The sequence below is a fragment of the Mauremys mutica genome, chromosome 8 (assembly GCF_020497125.1).
Source record: "Mauremys mutica isolate MM-2020 ecotype Southern chromosome 8, ASM2049712v1, whole genome shotgun sequence".
Classification (NCBI taxonomy): domain Eukaryota; kingdom Metazoa; phylum Chordata; order Testudines; family Geoemydidae; genus Mauremys; species Mauremys mutica.
Genome location: NC_059079.1, coordinates 14,193,563 through 14,215,251, shown reverse-complemented (window position 1 = coordinate 14,215,251; position 21,689 = coordinate 14,193,563). Strand labels below are relative to the sequence as shown.

Genomic DNA, 21,689 nt, shown 5'->3' with positions numbered 1-21,689 from the left:
TCTGTTAATTGATGGGTTGGAAAAACAGTAGCTATTTTTGGTTCACTAATCCCCATAGATTTTTTTTAGCATATCCAATCTAATAATGAGTTTCAGCATTCAGCCTATTTTAATAGGTTACACCCAGACATATCTGTGCAATTTTTTTTAGGCTGTGTTCAGATAAAAGGACTTAGATCTAACAAGTCTCTTTCTGCCAAACTAGAAATGACACAGACTATTGTTTTTAACACAAAAAGGGGAACTAATCAAATATCTAGGTCTTCTGGTTTTGTTAACAAGTACAGGAGAGCAAATATACACACACTCACTGGAATATTCACTTTGATTTGCTTCTGGAATAAGTGAGGCATAGCTGTTCATTCTTCTGCATGTGTCTTTTTACTTTGGCCTTGTTGATGATAATAGTTGCTTTAAAGGTTGAAGGTGAAGAGTAGTGCTTTACTCCACAAAGGTGATCTGCTTGTTTTCATGTGAACCTTTCCTTTGTCATCTTAAAGTTCCATCGTTCTCTCTCTGTTTTCAGCAAGAATAAGTGTTTAAATGCAAACATCTTTCCCCCTCTAAGATAAAAGGAAATGTATGTCAGTGTACGCAGACAATGGAGGTAAAAAAACACAATCTGTTAGGAGAAAGATGGTCATTTTCAGCTTCTGAGGGTTGAATGGGAAAAGTATCTTTTTAAAATGCTGCAAAAATACTGCTTTCTGTACCTTAAATGAAAGCTGAGTGTGTTTGTTTTCCATGGCAGCCCCAACCAAAGGCAGAATGTGGTGGTGATGATGATGATGATGATTTTCATCCATACATCTAAAAGCGCGTTACAAAGATATCATTGTCCCTGGGATACGGAAACTGAGACACAGAGAGGTGAAAAAGACTTGCTCAGGGTCACCTAACAGACCAGTGGCAGAGCTGGGAACAGAATCCAGGTTTTCTGTGTCCTAGTCCAGTGCTCTGTCCGTGAGATCATGCTGCCTCACCATTCTCATCCCAAGCAAACTGTTCACACTTGTGTAAAACAAAAACCCACAAAACTAGAGATCTGACTCAAAATGTCAGCAGTACAGAGCAAAACTAAAAAAGTGAACACAATAATTTCTCGTTGATGATGCAAAACAGAGGAGGCTGTTCCCAGAAAAAATAAAAGTACATTGTGGAAGCATCAGTTGAAGAGCAATTTGATGTCTGGGAGCTGGGAAAGGGACTGAAAAGTCAAATTTGAAGAACAAACTTCTCAAATTTGAAAATGTTCAGATAACTTGTGGCCTCATTATTTTCCTTTGCATTTCCCTCTGTTTTGAGCCCAGTGGCACTAGACATGCATGGGCCAAACTAACACAAGAGAATCTGTCCTTGTGGAACTTTTGGTTGGGCCAGAAATAGAAGATACTGCAAAATTCAGAAGAGGCCATATCTGCAAGGTTTCCTGACCAATTTTTTATGGACAGAGAATTCTCTACCCTAGAAATCATAACTGATGAGTGGACCACTGCCAGAAAATTACAGAGCCACTTGATATGCTCAGAGTTTTGATGCCAAACTTCTCCCCCTGTGTAAATTTAGCAAGTGCATTGTAATCCCTGTCATGCCGCCCTCAGGTTGCAATAGGTAACTCTTCACAGGCACGCAGCCCATCACTGCTTCTCTCCGTACCTCTCCGCCCCTTCTGCTGCCATTGCTGAAGACTGGTGATTAGCTCCTCACCTTAAACAAATCCAGGAAAGAAGTCAACCAAACAATTGAATTTTCTCTCCCTTCAGACTACTGGTCACACCCCACCCTGCTAGCCTTCCTCTCAAAGTGCTGTATTTATTGCATTTATTTTTCATTGTGCATATGGCAGCTTGGAGTCATCTATACAGCACCTATTTACAACATCCTATGTTAAAACAGACCTTAAAAATGACCAAATGTCAACTCGAAAGAATTTGGGGAATAAAATCTGTGAATCCCGAAGGAACTCTCAAACCCTAACACTGTCTCTTCCAGTAACAGTGGCCGTTTGCCCTGAAGGTTGTCAGATTGGGTGCCATCAAACCAAAGGAAGACAAAAATCCTGGAGCAAAAAGATCCCCATAGGAAACACCTGGCTTGCAGTCCTTTTCCCCACTCCCATGCTTCCAATTTCAAATACAGGGACTATGTAAAATGGCCGGAGCCCAGATTTTATCAGGCTGTATTGATCAATATCGACATCTTGAATTGCACTCAGAGGCAAATCAGAACTCCATGCATATAAAAATGACAAGAATAATATGGGATTGCAAAGGCTTTGCAATACATTTTCAATCTAGTATTCATGAGGGGAAGTAAAACCTTAGAATAAACGTAGTTTATTTTAAATTTCTGCCACTGATTTTATTTTCTGATATGTTGACCTTTGTGCCAAGAGATGTTGCAAGATTGGCAGACTTAATTTTCCTTCAGTCAAACTGAAACAAACTCAGCACTGGGCTAGAAGGTGCAGCATATGAAAGACATTTGACATGGAAGCTAATGAAGAGTTTTGAATTGATCAAGTCTGTGCCATTGCTTCCACAGTGTACATGCTTATTTTTCTTTCCGAAGGAAAAATAGTGCTTCCAATAACAATTAAGAATGAGGCAATGATTCTGCTCTTCTCTATAGTAGATTTACAAGGTTGTATCTCCATTCACCTGATTTACATTGAAGGGAAAGAGCGAATCTGACCCTGAATCTCTATACTGGAGATTAATCTAGTCTTCAGTACGTTCACTGCTTGATTTGTGATAAGAGAAGATGTGTAATTCTGCATATAGAGAGAGCCAAATTCTACCCTTAATTACACTAGTGCCACGCTCCCATTTAATTCAGTGTATGTAGGACAAGCTTTGGCCCAGTGCATTTTGATGTGAACTGATTAGCCCACACCATGCATTGCACTTTGTTATAAAGTGACCATCAAGGTGTTAATTGGAGTATTATGGGTTGGGGCCATGCTCTCCCCCTTACTTCCTATTTAGTTTCTGTAAGTTTTCCACCAGCAATTGACTGAATTCTCTCATTATTAATGCCACAAAACAATCTGTTCTGCAGCATATCCCCTAGGACATTTCCGAATGAGCAATATTCTGTTAGTTTTTTTAGCACAGTTGCATACACAGCTACACTTTCACCTTGCCTCCTCGTTCTACTATGAAACTTGAAAAGTTCCACTACAATGCTTGGCTTTAGTGTGTAGTGCTCTGTTAAGATTTTTTGCATGTCCTCTAAACTTTGATCTTCTTGTTTGTGGTTGTAACAAAGTCCTTAAAAGGGAGCAGGTTTTACTGCCACAGACACTGAGGAAAATTGCTTTATGTTTGTTCTTATCTATAATCTCATTTGCAAGAAAATAGTAGCTGAATCTTTCAATATATTGCTGCCAATCTTTATTTCCTGCATTAAACGCCTCAATTTCCCCATAAATTGCCATTCTTATGTTTTTCCTTGTCACCAGTTTTATAAAGGGCTCTCTCAGTACTAGTGATGGGGTTGGGCCCGGCTCCCTGCTCTGGGCGTTGCAACCTGGCACACGCTAATTCCTTCAGGTTGTAACATCTCCAGAGAGGTACTGCCACCTGGGGAAGCTCATAAGAACATAAAAATGGCAATACTGGGTCAGATCAAAGCCCAGTATCCTGTCTTTCAACAGTGACCAAAGCCCCAGAGGGAATGAACAGAACAGGTAATCATCAAGTGATCCATCCCCTGTCGCTCGTTCCCAGCTTCTGGCAAACAGAGGCTAGGGACATCTCCCTGCCCATCCTGACTAATAGCCATTGATGTACCTATCCTCCATGAACTTATCTAATTCTTTCTTGAACCCTGTTATAGTCTTGGCCTTCACAACATCCTCTGGCAAAGAGTTCCACAGGTTGACTGTGCGTTGTGTGAAGAAATGCTTCCTTTTGTTTGTTTTAAACCTGCTGCCTATTAATTTCATTTGGTTACCCCCTAGTTCTTGTGTTATGAGAAGGAGTAAACAACACTTCCTTATTTATTGTCTCCACAACAGACATGAATTTATAGACCTCAATCATATCCCCCCTTAGTCGTTTCTTTTCCAAGCTGAAAAGTCCCAGTTTTATTAATCTTTCCTCATATGGAAACCGTTCCATACTCCTAATAATTGTTGTTGCCCTTTTCTGAAACTTTTCCAATTCCAAGATATCTTTTTTGAGATGGGGCGACCACATCTGTATGCAGTATTCAGGATATGGGCGTATCATGGATTCATATAGAGGCAATATGAAATTTTCTGTCTTATTATCTATCCCTTTCTTAATGATTCCCAACATTCTGTTTGCTTTTTTGACTGCCGCTGTCATTGAGTGGATGTTTTCAGAGAACTATCCACAATGATTCCAAGATCTTTCTTCAGTGGTAACAGCTAATTTAGACCCCATCATTTTATATGTATAATTGGGATTATATTTTCCACTGTGCATTACTTTGCATTTATCAACATTGAATTTCATCTGCCATTTTGTTGCCCAGTCACCCAATTTTGAGAGATCCTTTTGTAGCTCTTCACAGTTTGCCTGGGACTTAACTATCTTGACTAGTTTTGTATCATCTGCAAATTTTGCCACCTCACTGTTTACCCATTTTCCCAGATCATTTAGTAATACGTTGAATAGGACTGATCCCAGTACAGACCCTGGGGGACACCACTGTTTACCTCTCTCCATTCTGAAAACTGACCATCATTCCTACCCTTTGTTTCCTATCTTATTACCAATCCATGAGAGGATCTTCCCTCTTATCCCAGGCCAGCTTACTTTGCTTAACAGCCTTTGGTGAGGGTCCTTGTCAAAGGCTTTCTGAAAATCTAAGTACACTATATCCACTGGATCCCCCTTGTCCACATGCTTGTTGACACCCTCCAAGAATTCTAGCAGATTGGTGAGGCATGATTTCCCTTTACAAAAACCATGTTGGCTCTTCCCCAACAAATTATGTTCATCTATGTGACTGACAATATTGTTCTTGACTGACGTTTCAACCAGTTTTCCTGGTACTGAACCCAGGCTTACCAGCCTGTAATTGCTGATCACCTTTGGAGCCTTTTTAAAAAATTGGCATCATATTAGCTATCCTCCAGTCATTTGGTACAGAAGCTGATTAAAATGATAGGTTACAGACTATAGTTAGTAGTTCTGCACTTTCACATTTGAGTTCCTTCAGAACTCTTGAGTGAAAACCATCTCGTCCTGTGACTTATTACTGTTTAGTATATCAATTTGTTCCAAAACCTCCTCTAATGACACCTCAATCTAGGACAGTTCCTCAGATTTGTCATCTAAAAAGAATGTCTCAGGTTTGGGAATCTCTCACACAACCTCACATATGCTGGTGGAAACTGGATTCTCTGGAGACCAACAAACAAAGAAAGGACTTTTGAATAAATAGCATTAGTTTAAACTGATCCAGAAAGTGGACAGAACCTTCTGTCCATGGGGGCAGGCCCAATCATTGCAGAAAGTTTGAAGGACTGCCAGAGCCCTGGTTGGATTTTGGTGTGATATCTGGTAATTTTTTTAGCATATGTAGGCTCTTTTAATGTTTAAATATGTTTTCTCTGTAATGCTTTCACCTTAAGAGTAAATGTGCTTGCTAAGAAAGAGCTGTGTGGTAACTTATAACTGTGGACAATTAACCTGTTCATAGCCTTTGAAGAGAAAGCAAAGCACAGATGCAGCCCTGTTTAGACTGGGGAAACTCAATGTAGGCAGAGAATTGTGAAGCCTAGAGAAACCCAGGTCAGGAGGGGGAGAGATGTGGGTTTCTGCCCCAAAGAGGTGATGCCTAAGGAGCCTAGAGCCCTTGCTGGACCACAGAGGGGAAATACAGGTGCTGGTGCCCTGAATTGAGACACACCCATTGACTAGGGAGGCTGCATCCACTGCTGGCAATAGGTATAATTGAAAGTGGCACCATCAATGACCCATCACCCCCTTGGTTCTAAAACCTGGCTCTGGCACTGCACAGAGAAACACTCTTTACTTAAAGTACTGCAGGCTGGGAGTGCTGCTTTATTCAACTGTGCACCAACAGAGTGGGGGGGAAATGCACACTAACTGAAACACAAAATAAGGGATGGGTGGAGCATGGCTCCAACCCATAGTACTCTGAGAAACCCACTTAACCCTTGATAACCACTTTACTACACACTTAATCTTTGATAAGACCTTAACCTTACTTAAAAGAATAATGACAAAAGGTCCAATTGTCTGCTCCCACAGGGAAAAAATCCATTCTAGGGGAAACCGTACTATTAAATACTCAGCACGGTGCATGGTTGGTTGTTTGTATTACAGTATCGCCTGTGCAAACGCATGAGAGAGCCAGGCCCTTTCCCAAAGAACTTACTGCTCTTGGGGCCCGTCCTCCATCTGGCACCATGTTTCGCTCAAGTGCCATGCCACCTTTGACTCCCTGCCCTCACCTGCGTCCATTCCTCCCTTTCGTTTTCCACTGAGAGGGCTGAAGCTGCAGAACAGGAGTGAATGCTATAAAAAACATTCTCCTCTCCTCTTTCCCTCGGCTCCCGCCAACATTCCAGCAGATTTTCCAGTCCTTACATCTGCTCTGTATTGCCAACAGGATAATAAAGCCCCAGAGTAATAATTCATTCCAACAGCTACAGATCACCTTTTTCTACGCTAAGAAGTCATTTGTTCTACCCATAAGAAGGAATTTGGATCAGTCTTTTAATTTTGCTTTCTATCTGAAATACAACCGTTGGTCACTTTTTTGGGCATGTCCGTCTTCCCCTGGCAGAATCCCAGGGTGAAATTTTGGTCCCAAATAAGTCACCAGCAAAACTCCCCCTGGCTTTAGCGGGACCAGGATTTCAGCCCAAGTGTGTGGCTATAAGAAATTTCACAAGTTAAGCAATGTACAGGATGAACTGCCCTCAAAGAAGAGCTATTAAGAGTTTGGCGCACAGCCAAAAGAGGAAACAAGGTTGTTATTGGAATGATTTTAATCATGATAGACAATTAGCAAAGCTTAATTATATTGAGAAAGAAAATCGGAGTGAGTGGCAGTAATGAATTTCCCTAGTAAATCTCTTGTGTCTCAAAATAAAACTCGCTGACCTATAAATAGAATCAAATTAGAAGAGGTGTTTACCCATAAGGGTCAGATGTTTACCTCCCTGAGCTTTCTACCAGTGTGGCTTTTGCAGTGTGTTCCTTCTTAAATGTCTTTATCTCATGGGATAATCATCCTAAAAATGGAATTGCATTTTGCTATTCAGATGGCATCCAGGGCCAATAGGAAGAAACAGGATGCAAAAATGATTTTGCTGAGCTTGATAGTATTAAACGTTAATGTGATTATAGACCAAGGATATTTAAAATATTGCCTGTGGCTAAAATAAGTATCAGTTAGGTCTTAGTAGGTGATTTTTTTTTTTTGCAAAAGCTTTAATATTTGCTGAGAAATTTCTAGCTAAAATAAAAACATGAAATTGAATACCATCAAACATTTATTGAAGAATTCCTATAACTTCTACATGAGTAGCCTGTAGGTCTAGAACAGGCTAGGTAGGGGAGGGAAATGATTTGCCTGAAATCTACAGTACCATTTAAATCATTAAAGGTTTTAATAGCTCTGTAATAAGGGAGCTTATAAAGCAAAGAAGCTTCTGGGGAAAGCACAGAAGCCCTTCTGAACAGTTTTATGTGGCACATCTTCTTATTTAATTGCAAAAGATACTGTACAGAAGTGGGGGAGGCATTTTTAAAGCTCAAGAGGCCAAAGTTGAATCCACAGGTCAAATAGACCCTGTTAGCCGCGCACAGCAGCACCCATGGCCTAAATGCTGCTCCCATGTTTGCTGGTGTAAACTTTAAGTGACCCCGATAAAGTCAATGATGTTAGTCCATTTTTACAAGAGTGTGCATGAGGACCGAGATGATCATTTTACTTTTACTAAGGGGTTCAACAAGCAGATACCTCTGGTCCGCTGATACGTGCACTGGAAATTCTCTTCATGTGTGGGTTCCCAGGGAAAGCACTTGGTGCATGACTCCTATGCAGCTGGAGAGGAAGCCACATAAATGTCTGTTTATTTGGCTGGTAGTTATGAAGAATATCCAGTCATCGCTCTGGCCATCTTCAGTGTTGAAGATGATCCCAAGAGGTAAAATTCAGATATGGATCCTGTCGCCAAACTACTCCCCACCACAAAGTCTGTGTATGTTTGTATCCGGGTTTTGGTTCAGGCAATTACAGGGATGGGCTCCGCAACAAATTCAGAAGCAGGCTCAGATTCTGAAGTCCAGTTTCTGGGGCTTTAGTGTCGGCCTAATTCTAGCTGAAACCTCCTAATCTGTGATCTGCACACCATCCCTATATAACAGATGTGAGATTCTGCTTTTGCTGCTGCTTCATTTGGCATCCTAGCTTTGACAGTGAAAATAACACTGTATATGTAAGAAACCCACTAAATGAGGAAACGTGAGAGATTTTCTTTCCATTTATTTTCAAAAGATAAGAGTTAAACAAATTAGAGACTTTTCCCATTATGCTATTCCTAGGAAAATGCTATCACTGGAGTGTGACAAAGGTCCTTGATGTAGAGAATCCCTATCTATAGCTGAACGTCTTTCTTCTTAGCTCCTAAAACACAAATATTACCTTTAGCATTCCAAATAACTAATTCTGTGAGATCACATTCAGTTCTTTGCTTGCAGAAAGTGAAGCAAAGCTGTATTATGGGACATTTTATGAATCTATCTTAATTTTTTATATTTTAGTTTTCCATTTCCATTAATATTGTACTTTCATCAGAAGCTGAAATAATATCACAATTATTACATGTAAGCCATTAATAACAGAGAAGATGTTTGGAGTGTGCGTATGTAATGCGGATGTCAGTGAGCAGGATCGAACCTGGGATCTGTGGAGCTTAATGCATAAGCCTCTTCAGCATGAGCTAAAAGCCAACTGGGCTGTTTAGCGAAGGCTGTAGAACACATGCACTCACACACACACACACACACACCCCTATTCCCCCAGTAGGTGTGTCGGTTCCACATAGAACTATGTAAACTAATATAGCTCAAAGCCTTGCATCTGTACTTAGTTCTGTTTCTGAGCTAGCAGAATTCTAGTTATGACAGAGGTGGGTCACATTCTGTTCTGAGTTACACCCATGTAATCCCAGCATAACATCATTGAAATTAGTGGAGTTACTCAGGATTTACACCACATCCGAAGATAGCTCAGTATTCAAAATAGTTTCTTTTTTACATTAATAATAAAGTCCTGTTCCTCTTGAAAGCAACGTCAAAATGGGTTGAGATGCAATGAAGGGAAAGCTTGTCCTGCTCAAGACTGCATTAGGCTCCAGGGCTATCAGGTAAGCACATTTCGGAACCTAAATTCATGCTAAAAGTTTGAAAGAATCAAACAAGATAAATAAATATATAAACATTGGGACAGACCCTCAGCTGATGTAAATTGTCTTGCCTCCATTAACTTAAATGGAGCTGTGACAATTTCTCACCAGTTGAGTAGCTATACATCAGAATACTAAGGCCTGGTCCACAGCACACAGTTAGGTGGATGCAAAGTAGCTTTTGGTTGTCTTGTCAATTTCAGGGGTCTATGCTGAAGCCATGAAATTAACAAGAAATCTGGGCAAGATGCCCCTGGCTCCCTGCTCAAGGAGGCAAGAAGCCTCAGCGACTGGCCCTATTCCCAGCGGGGAGCCGAGAGCCTGGGGTTAGCTGGGCTCCCGGCAGGGAGCTGCGTTGAGCTGAGAGACCTGGCTCCCAACCCCCCCACCACACACACACACACACACACTGCCCCTCTTCAGTCTATGGAAGCACTCATGGGGACGACGCACACCACCCACAGACGGAGGGTAGTGTGGACATCAGTCACCACAGTAATTACTGCGGTGGCTGCAAGCAGTGCTTCTATATCATGATGCCAACTTTTCCCAACCTAGCACTAAAAATTTCCCAAATCTGGTGAAAAATTCCCAGATAAAGTGTTTTTTATTTCAAAATCTCAAGGGAACGTAATATGTGTGTTTTTAACAACTATATAATATATATTATATCCAAATTATTCTTATTCATTTGAGATATTTCACATTTATTATAATTTTTATACATATAGACATGTTTTTCAATTTTAAATTTACTTATACAGTAAATAAAATTAACACATGAGGAGTAGGATTGAAATGATAGAAAACAATGTATTTTACACAAATTTCACTAAAGTATTACAGTGCTCTGGTCCACATTCTCTGTGCAACTGCAAGCACGAAAGACAAAATTTTAGAGATTTAATGACTGATCAAGAAACCATCATAATCAGTAAATATTGCAATATATTTAATTATTGGAAGAAACCTTACCTAGAAAATAAATTTGATAACCATTTCCTCATTACCCGCCAGCCAGCTATTGCTGAGGTTGGTTTGCTGTGAGTGTATGTGCGCACTTGTCACTTCACTTGTGCCGTCATGATATAGTACGTTGAAGCACCACCAATAGGAGAACAGCACAGCCCAATTATGAAAATCACTTGACAAATATTCACCAATGGAAGAACGCATTTTGAGGGAAATTTAAAAGAAGCGCAAATATTTTATTTTTTATGAAAACTTCCCAGGATTTTTGAGATTTGGAAAGTCTTTTACTTTTTATGAAATTTTCCCAGGATTATTTAGGTTTTGAATGAAAATTCCTAATTTCCCAAATTTTCCTAAAAAATTCCCAGATTTTGGGAAATTTCCCAGGATACAGAAGCACTGACTATTGTCCACTGCAGAAGATGGAATACCAGACTTGATGGACCCAGTAGTTGTATCCAGTGTGGCAAGTTCTGTGAGATCACATGTAGTCAGAACTCTGCATTCTTAATTTCATTCATAAAATAAAAAAAGTGACTCAGGATGTGGATTGTGAAATGTTGTTGATACTTTTATCTCCAAGAAACAATAGCTAGATGATGTAGAGTGCCTAAATTTAACTCTGTCAGTTGTATTTTGGTTTGTGCAGTGCCATCCTTTCCCTCTAGATGTCTGCTCTAATCTGGCAGGCAAATGAAATGTTGCAATGTACAGAATTACTGCACTTGAGTGCTCCAGAATTCTTGTACATTTTAACAATTGGTCTGCACAGAGGAATGGAACAGAAAAGCAAAGATTAAAGTGTGTGCAAAAAGGGATCAGGGAAGAACCCAGAGTATTAGCTTTTTATTTTTAATATTGTAAAGTTGAGAATTTTATTTAAAATATGGTTGCAGTCCTCCTTTGGGAAGGGAAATTAAACCTTTGGTTTTTTTAAGTGGGATGCAGAGAACAATGTGATTGAAAATACATAATTTCAGTAAGGGTGGGTTTAGGGCTTGTCAGCTGCCTCCCTTTCAATGGAAGAATTCTAAATGCAAATCATTTTTATTTTATTTTACAAAAGCAAATTAAAACCTCTTCCAGAAAATTAAAGGTGATCCATTGGTATTGCCAGAATATGGTACTTGTCCAATGCACCAGAGCCAAAACCCACAGAAAAGGCAGCAATCACCATGCATGTTCTGTAACACAGTCAGCCATTTTCCCGCACTGCTGTAGGTGATAACACAATGAGTGCCCCAGCAAGCTGTAAGGTTGCTTCAATTTTCCTTTTAGCAAGTTGCTAATGTGGCTTGCTCTTGCTTTGGATGGCTGCATGCATGAGGCAGGTTTCTGATTTGACCTTGTCCTTTTTGGAGACTTTGTTTGGTCCATGTTGCTAGTTTGGGTTTATTTGTGTCCATAGTCTTTTGTACTGTGCTAAAATTCTATATATATTTCTGTGGTGCTGCTACCCTGGTAAGTCTCCCTCTGCTACTGGCTCCTTGCCCTTGGGAAAGTCACTTACTCTTTCTTTGTCTTAGTTATAATTGCAGTTTATGTTTCAGCACAATACAGCTCTTTCCCTTCTTAGTTATCTGTGCGGGAACAGATTGGGTTTAGAACTTAATGTGCTTGTTGTTTGTTTGGTTTTTTGCTTCCCCTACTGGGTGGGAAAGACCTACCCAACAACAGAGGATGCTGACTAACAAAGGGTACAGGAGAATGAAACTGACTGTGCACAACAAGTTGTTTGCATTGTGAGGAATGAGAATTTTCTATTTATGTCAATTAAGGCTTTGACTGCACATATAAGCTGCACCAGTTCTAAACCAATTTAGTTAATCATTGCAGTGTGGACACCCTTCAACTGATTTAACAGTGTCCACTCACTCAGGATGCACCAATTAGGCCTAAGATTGGTGTCAGTATTATTTATGTAAACGTAACGTATTATTTCCTTATGGCAATGCTGATGTGGTGTGTTATGGTAGGCATTTTTTTTTATTTGCACTTAGCAACTTTAACTTTATATTTAAAAAACTTTTTGTTTGTGAATAACAACCATAGTTTTGCTTGTAACAGTAGTAGGTAAAAAAGTTACAAGCAGAAACATCTATCTGCTTTAAAGAGCAGAGGAATTACAATATCAGGACAGAGCAGTGGTCCAGTTTAGCAGTTGGGTATCCTGTCTCTGACAGTAGCCAGCACCAGCTGATTCAGGCAAAAGAAGAAAGCCTATATTGAACAATTTATGAATAACATGGCCATACATTTTAATTCCCATCAGTCTGTGGATTGCTTATGCCATGAAGCATGAGGGTTTATATCCCTTCTTTAAAATAAAATCTTGTCACTGTGCATGTTCTCATTGTTCATATCAAATGTGCATCCTTTATTTTAATCTTTCTATGCTCTTGGCTCAGAGGTTTCTTGTGGCAATGAATTCCAGGGGTCAATGGTGAAAATCCTTTTATTAATTTTAAATTTGTTGCCTTTTTAATTTCACTGAATGTCCTTTTGTTCTTGCATTCTGAGAGAGGATGAATAGGTGTGGCTAACTTACCTGTTTTATACTCCTCTTATTCATCTCCTCCCTAAACTGAATAGTCGAAATATTTTCTCCTCAGCCTCTCATGATGTGTCTTCATATCTCTAACCATTTTGTCACCCATCTCTGAACCCCAACTGGTCCACATCCCAATTCTGTACCTGGCACTATTTTTAAGGTAGGAGTACTCCTTTCACTTTATAAACAATTGCTTATACAAAAGTCATAGTACTTTTAATGTCCTCTACTACCATCACTCTTCTGTACAACCTTCCTCATGCAAGTAGTCTTGCTGAAGTCTATGGGACTACTCACATGAGTAAGAATTCCTTGAAGGAGTAAGGGTTGCAGAATCAGGTCTGTAAGCTGTAAAACAGGGTAGTTAATTTTAGCCTGTTCTCAGTTTGTCTTGTCAGTAAAGCACTTTGAGGTAATGACTTAGGTGTATTTGATGATTGTTCATTTTGAAAGATGTCATTTTAAGAATTTCTAGAAGTTTCAAAACTGCCCTGTGGGAGATCTGTTCTATGCCAAAATGTCATTTCAGATTCTAGACTACATATTCCCTTGTACTTTCTCTTTATAAATGTTTCACAGCATCTGCATTTTTTATCATTGCACTTTCATGTGAACTGTGGATTCCTTATAGCTAACCTACAAAGCCTATCTAAAGTGAAGTAAGTAATTTAAAAAAAATAGCTTTTTCCTCTGTCATAAGAGATAAAACCGCCTAATTATTTCCCCCCTTATGTGCAGATATTTATATTAATATTTTAACAAATGGAATCTTTATAGTGTCATTCATGGATCCAGGTGTTAAAATTAGAACAACTGTGTCCTGAAAGGGAATGTTGTATCTGTTTTCTAATAGCTTAAAATTGATAGAATTAGGTCTTATTCCCTCAATGGTAGATCAAACTCATCAAACTTCCTACAAGTCACCAAACTGCGTTACCAAACACTAATTAGGGTGAAATCCCGCTATCATTTTGCGTGCAGGACTCCCACTCAGTGCATCAAATGTATAGAAAATAACTTTTTAAAAGATTGCTATTGCAACACTGGGTACAGTGTGTGCCATTAAATCCATGATGTTTACCATTTCCAGTAGTGACCTTGATTGCCTAATTAGTGACCTAATTCAAAGAATAATGACTACTTCAAACACTTCTGGAAAGGTTTATGGGATGGTAAACATCCATAGCTAAATTCTATGCAGGCCTATGGGGCTGTATACACAAATTAGACAGACGCACAGCTGAATACAAGGAGTTCCTTTCCCCAGATCTGAAGAGCTCTGTGTAGCTTGTAGCTTGAAAACTTGTCTCTATCACAAACAGAAGCTGGTCCAATAAAAGATATTACTTCACCTACCTTGTCTATGTAATATCCTGGGACCTACATGGCCACAACAACACTGTATATATACACCAATGTTTAATAATAATTGACAAAGGAGAAACAGGTGACAGCAGACCTAGGGCAGCGATAACATGGGTAGCTCTCAGAAACACTAAATCAGAAATCTCTTTTCTGTTATCTGGCTCAGAGGGGAGCACAGGGTGGCTGTGAAGTGGCTGCAGACCTTTTGGGCAGGATTTTACTTCCAAGCAAGTGGGGGACGCTGCATAAACAAATCTTCATTGGGGCTTTGTGAAGGCATAGGCTGTAGTGGTAGGAAGAAGCATGAGGCAACATGCTCCTGTGTCACTCAGTGTGACCAGTGGAATCGTGTCCTCTAGTGCTGCTCATTGCAGCATTAACTTGCAGTCCATGGCTTCTACTAGAGCTGGCTGGGAAAAAGAATTCTCTTTTGTGGAAAATGTTGAGGTTTTGAAATTTGTTTTGATTCCACATTGGAATGAAACTAGGACTTTTAAAATCTTTTTCAAGAAAGAAAGAAAGAAAAGACCCCCCCAGTCCCCTGCAATAGCCCAGTGGTTAGGACATTGTGGGAGACCCATTGTTGTGCTCTCCCTGCTTCAGAGGCAGAGTTTGAATCTGGCTCTCCCACATTCTAGACTTTCTTTATCTGGTTTTAACCAGAAATTACACCCTAGCCCCAAGAAACCTTCCCAATGAAATGTTCTTCTCTGCTGGCATTTTCCAACAAAAATTTTTTTTTTGAAAAATCCCCCCCCCCAGCTCCAGCGTCTGCTGTTCTTGAAGGGAGCAGGGGTACACAACCACAAACAGAGATGAGGCGGTAGGGGCAGCACCGCGTCTGAACTGGCCATGCATCGAGGGGAGGGGAAGGAGAACCTCAGATAGCACGCAAAGGAGTATGCTGCCCACATGGATGGCCCAAAATCTGAAAAGATGGGACTAGGATTCTCTCCATAGATTCTTGCAGTCTGAAAGCTATGCCCCTTGCCCCTTATCCTTCCTTTTTAGGGGTGAAATACCCTCAAGCGAAGACTCATAGTTGTGGTACCAGATTTCCCCCTTCCATGTGGTTTTGCATAGAGGGAGATGATATCGCCCTTTGGCTGTGTCTGCACTCAAATTCTTCATACAATTTCCCCCTGTTGCAGCTGCAGTGGCGGGAGGAGCTGGAAGGAAGTCAGAGTACTGGCATTTTTAGCATATGGTCCAATCCTGCTCAGAGCAAATCTAGATGTCATGGTGGTAAAAATACCAGCAGACTGCAGTTGCTGTCATGTTGGGTAAACTGGGATTCCCAAAATGACTGCCGGCGTCATCTTTGTTAGCTGGTATAGAAATGACTGAGATGGGGGTGGGGGAGCCAAACAAAATCAAACCAGAGAGTGATTGCACACGTGCCTAGATCCCTCCTTTTGACTCATTGGCAGATGAAGATGTGCCTTTTTTCCACCACACCCTCCACCACATTTTCCCCAGCTACTACCTTCTAAACCAGGGGTAGGCAACCTATGGCATGCGTGCCGAAGGCGGCACGCGAGCTGATTTTCAGTGGCACTCACACTGCCCGGGTCCTGGACACCGGTCCGGGGGGCTCTGCATTTTAATTTAATTTTAAATGAAGCTTCTTAAACATTTAAAAAACCTTATTTACTTTACATACAATAGTTTAGTTATATATTATAGACTTATAGAAAGAGAACTTCTAAAATGTTAAAATGTATTACTGGCACGCGAAACCTTAAATTAGAGTGAGTGAATAAATGAAGACTCTAAATTGCCGACCCCTGTTCTAAACTATCTTTTTTGATAAACAGGCACAGCCAATGGATATCCAGACAGTGGGTGAAAGATAACCGGTGCAGGATTGCCTTTTTCCAGATCTCTAAAGCAGAGAGAAGAATTGGAGTCAGGGAAATATCCCCATCTCTCCTCCCAGGGCATTTAAAGGATCAGAGGATAACAGCCACAAAAAAAGAATAGGCTTATAGCTGGTCCCATGGATTCAGTGCCACGCCTGCGGGAGGTCCACCGAAGCCGCGGGACCAGCGGACCCTCCGCAGGCATGCCGCCGAAGGCAACCTGCCTGCCGCCCTCGCGGCGACCAGCAGAGCACCCCCCGTGGCTTGCCGCCACAGGCACGCGCTTGGCGTGCTGGTGCCTGGAGCCACCCTTGCATTACAGCCAGGGCTCCCCCTTCCACTGTTTATCCCAAGCAACCTGCTAAGTGGCCATAATCAGGGAAAGATTAAGTGGCAAAGTTGCCCTCCAGCTTTCTATTAGGAAAAAAACCTTTTTGTGCTGAAACTGGCTTTTAACCCAGCCAAAGAAATGTAGAAATATGTTTGTCAATAGCTTTAAATAGGCTCCCAGGCAATGGTGAAATAGACATAAACTGTGCAGTAGACTGAAATATATAAAATACTATTTGCAGCAAATTTGGAGGACTTTTTAGGTAAGCCTGTAGCAATGGGAGGCTCACTGGAAAATAATGATCCTTCTGAAATCTCTTGATATTGTCCTCAAACAAATCTGTACTGTGCTGTACTAGCAGGTGAAGACTGTAAGTGGATGTTAGAGAATTTTTTTAACCTTATTTTTTAATGAAAAATGACTTTTTGAACAATACAAAAAATTCACAAATGATGTTTGTATCATTCAGAAGTTTCCAATTATTCCCTTTTTTGTTTCAGTTCTATTGAAAATGGAAAAAAATACTTTACAATCATTTTGAAGTGAAAAAAAATCATTTTATATGAGTCGAAATGAATTTTTTTCAGTTTTCATTTCCTATTTTACTCTTCCATCCTTCTTGCAAAGCCACATCCAACATAGTGCAGCATGCCCTGAAAAGATTCAGATGCAAAGATCAAATACTCCCACAGAAAAGTGTATCATGATTCCCATTTTTCTTGGCAGTTTTAGCAAATATTCCTACTATAATTTATTTTCTTAAACTTATTTTCTCCTTAGAGATTTTTATTTTAACTCAAGTAATTCATGTCACAGTACTATCTCACCAAAACAAATTATCTTTTTATTTTTAATTACACATATGGTAGTAATATATTACAAAAAATAAAATGGATTTGTCAAACTGGATGGATTCTCATACATTTGACTTAGTTGTTGCTGATCAGGTGGGAATGCATTTTCCTGTAGTCCAACTGATGTTTATTGTACGTTATTCCAGTTCTTGCAATATGCTGTCTCCTGTACATCATAAATTTTGTTTTTGAAGACAAATCAGGTAACAGATTAAGTCTGAGAGGTACCTTATATACTCACAGTCAGTTAAGCAGCTAATTATCAATGGACACCTTTCGTGTATAAGGCAGTTTCAAGTAGATGAGATCCGAGCACTTGTCTGACTAAAATGTCCCAACTACACATGATTATACTTCTTCACATGCAGTGTTTATTTCTATCATAGCTACCACATGATGGGGCTAGGGGCAGGAGGCTGTTAATTAAAAAAACCTTAAGTTTCTTGCTTAAAGTGCTTTTTGGATCAATGGAAGGTTTCAAATTACTGTCCTTCATATGTAATTTCAGATGTTTAGAATGGTATTTAGTGTTTTTATAAAAGCAAATTTGTCTACACTTTACTTCAGCGATATAAGGAAATGGTCAACAATTCTAAATACAGCCTTAATTTCACATTTGCTAAACTCACAATGTAGTGTAGCAAATTATAGGTTTTGTTACAGATAAACTCCAATTGAGAGAGACTGATGGATTCTGGTTTGTTGATGGATTCTGAATTGGAACCATTTATGAAAACCATATGTATAAAGCTATTGGCCATATCGCTTTTCTACTTTGGTTCCTCAACTTCCAATCAGACAACCGTGAATCTGAAAAAAAGCCTTTTTGTTATTGATAGAACATGATTTAAGGACAGCTACTTGTTTTTCAAAATCCATTTTTAATATGGCTGTTAGAAGAAAGCCTTGATGAGTACCTATTATAGTGAGAATTATGATTTTCCCCCGAGACTGTAATATTGATCTGAAAATATTTATACTGGCCATAATAATTCATTTGCTAAAGAATTTCTTTCTCATGGAGGATGATACATAATTGCTATCCATTATTTTTATTTTACATTCTTTATCTAAAGTGATCAAAATTGTGATGTGTTAAATAGCCTGTTCATACAATAGTTTGATGTCCACGAGAAATTTCAGTGTAGATTTTGTATGCCTCCTAGTAATAGTAATAAACATTTCACCAGTTCTGTAAGAGCTAGATATTTAATAGTAATAGATAGTAATTGCACCTTCAATCTGAGCCTCTTGAAGCCCTTTATCAATGCTGATGAATTCGATGTCTCAACAATGTCTGTGGAGTAGCTAGGTACTATTGCTCCCATTTTACAGATGGAAAAATAGGGAGAGATGAGATTAAGGTCCAAACCCTCAAAGGTACTTAGGTGCCTAACCTGTGACTCTTAAATATCTTTGAGGATCTTGGTTTAAGTGACATTCCCAACCTCACAGAGGAAGACTGGCAGAGCTAGGATCAGACCCCAGATCTGCTGACTCTGGGCTTGTCACTTGTGTAGTGGGGCGGCTGGAGAACAGGGGTTAAAAGCAGCCAAGCTAGGCTGATTGGGGAAGCAGCCACAGCTGCGGCCATGCCAATCAGGGCCCAGCTGACCCCGATAAAAGGGCTGTGGGGCCAGAAACTGAAGGAGTCTCACTCTAGCCCTAGAGTACCTGAAATGGAGCAGAGCTGTGGAAGGGCAAAGGGAGCTGGGGAGCTCCAGCCTGGTAACCCCTCAGGCTGCAGGCCTTGTTTAAGGCCAAAAGATATGGGGGCTGCAGAGGGGCAGCCCGGGGATAGGCAAAAGCAATAGGTCCTAACCCCTTGCCAATGATGAGTGGCCATGACAGACTGCAGCCTGCCCCAGTGAGCAGGGGCTAGATGAGGACTGGCCGTAGCCACTGAGGCAAAGTGGGGATATAGGGTTGGGGGTTCCCCTGGGAGGGGAAACCCAGAGTGAGGGGGTTCTGCTGGGGGCAGAACCCCACGGTAAAGAGGCACCGGGGTCTGGGAAGGACACGTGGCCAGAGGCAGGCGAGACACTGGCCAGCAGAGGGCGCTTCAAGGCTGCAAAAGAACTAATTCCCAGATGACCAGCAGGAGGCGCCGCGCCGGTGAGTCTTCACTTTGATACAGCTTGATTCAGAATTTCCCTTTGGTCTCTTTACACAACATAGGCTGAAGCCATTGAATCAAAGGCACAGCTGGGGCTGCCCTAAGGTGGTCATGCCAGCCTCCGAAATTGGAGCGGCTGCAAGGCTGCTCCAGCACAAATGAGGCCTCTGAATCCTGTGTTTTAATAGGATGCACGCTGCTCTGTTTCCACAGTAGTTTTACAGTATACTGTTGGTAGCATAAAATGAGTCTAGTTTTGTCGTATTTCAAGCATAGTAGCTGTACTGTCCTATGTATAGTATTTTACCAGTTCAGTATCAAACACCTGGGAATGTATGTTTCCCATATAGACTGTACTCTAGGACCTGCACTAAATTGTATTGTGTGATGATACTGATCAACAAATCACAGTTTTTATTGCAATTCATCTTTGGTTTCCACTGACATTGGTAAAATGTGACTAAATAAAATATGACTGAGTACATGTTAAATACAGCAAAATCTTTTTTTTTTAAATTTTAAAAATCCATATTTTCTTAAACTGCAACCTGAATAAAGGCAAAAGTTCAGACATTAGCTGTAACTACATCATGTACAAATACAATTAAAGGTATTGACCAATTCCTTATTTTTATGTGCAGATTTATACAAATCTATTTTAAATCACGTGAAGCCCTGCTAGTAGAAATCATTACCAGATGCCTTTTCAAAGCCACCTTTAGCTAAAGAACATTCATGCTATTTGAACGAAGAACAAATTGTTTCAAATCATGCTGGAGTCTCTCAGATGTACTGAACACAAATTCAGCAACTGTTTAGAGGGGGGATTTTAATTTATGTGCTTATCCTATGCCAGATGTGCGTACTGACAGGTTGTGGAACAACAGATCCCAGTGTCTCAGTGCAGCTCCCCAGTGAGTACCATTTTTTTGGTGGAGGGAACATTTTCTTGCTGCATAAAGCAACCTTGGCAGCAAAAGCTGCTCAACAACCTATTTATTAGTATCTCTACTCCTCCCCTGTTATATTAATATAATGAATTGCTCACAGGTGCTTCAAATGAGGTTTAGATGATCACTGGGATCTTTGTTACCAAAACAGCCCAAATTGAGAGGCGCAGATGCAGTAGCAACAGTCCCCTAACAAAAGCACAAAGCTTGAATTAATGAAAGTCATTGCTCACATTTGGCCTTGATGACCTTAGGAATAACAAGACTTGTCATTTGACTATTTCAAGGGAGAGGATGCTTGTTTTCTCTTAACCTTGTTTCAGTTTTTAATTTTATAAAACTTCTTTAATAGATCACTTAAAGCCCTTGTACTCCTAAGCAATAAATTAATTGTATTCCATCCTTCTTCCTTTTAACTAAAAGGAGACCCATCCCATAAGATTATAGTTAAACTGTGCTGTAAGTCATGTTTGAATTATAATGTGCATTCAAGCACCAAGACAGGTAAAACAGTTAAATGAACACCATCAACTTGAAACATAGTCATTTGTTTTAACTTAGGGGTAGTTTCAAGTGCTGCTAATATTTGTGGTTTTACAATCCTGTATTTTTTTTTGGTAATGTTTTCCTGTTTGCCTTTTGCTTCCCAGAAAGGCCCAAAAAAGCAAGAGTAGAAACCACTTATGATCTTGATCCTACAGCAGCTTATGAATGTGCTCAACTTTATGCACTGTGAATAGTCCCATTGAAGGTCTACTCACAAGGCGCAAAGTTAAGCATGTGCATAAATCTTTCCAGGATTGGGGCCTATAGACTTGTGGTTAAGGCCCTGGATTAGGACTCAGGAGCTCTAGGTTCTATTTCCAGCTATTTCCATAGGCTTCTTATGTGACCTTGGTCACTTAATCTCACTATCCCCTTGTTAGTAGATTGGGGATAATAATATTTTCTTTCTCCAACCCTTTTCTCTCCTTGCGTAGCACCTAACATAAAGAGGCCTTGATCTCAGTTGGGACCCACAGGTGCTACTTTAATAGATATAATGAAGGAAATGGTGTAAGTGACTATACATAAAGTACTTTTAAATGCACTAAGTAAATACACTGAAAAAGTGGAGTTTATTTTTTTTTCTTTAACCTCTTTCAGTGACATTACTATAAGGTGTTACTTGGAGCAATAGTAGATAAAAGTTTTAAAATGGAAGTATGATTTTTAAGGGGCTTTTCATTCAAATTCTATAGTTGGCATTTTCTATCTTAAAAAATACCTT

The 21,689-nt window shown here is 40.1% G+C and overlaps 1 protein-coding gene across 1 annotated transcript in view; it reads left to right on the top strand.

Moving 5' to 3' along the window:
• Positions 1-21,689, top strand: part of DAB1 (DAB adaptor protein 1) — a 418,072-nt gene that overhangs the window by 123,033 nt on the left and 273,350 nt on the right. The window contains exon 5 of the mRNA XM_045028235.1: positions 13,003-13,101. The gene's annotated coding sequence lies outside the window, so the exon portion shown is untranslated. The remainder of the gene's footprint in view (positions 1-13,002; positions 13,102-21,689) is intronic.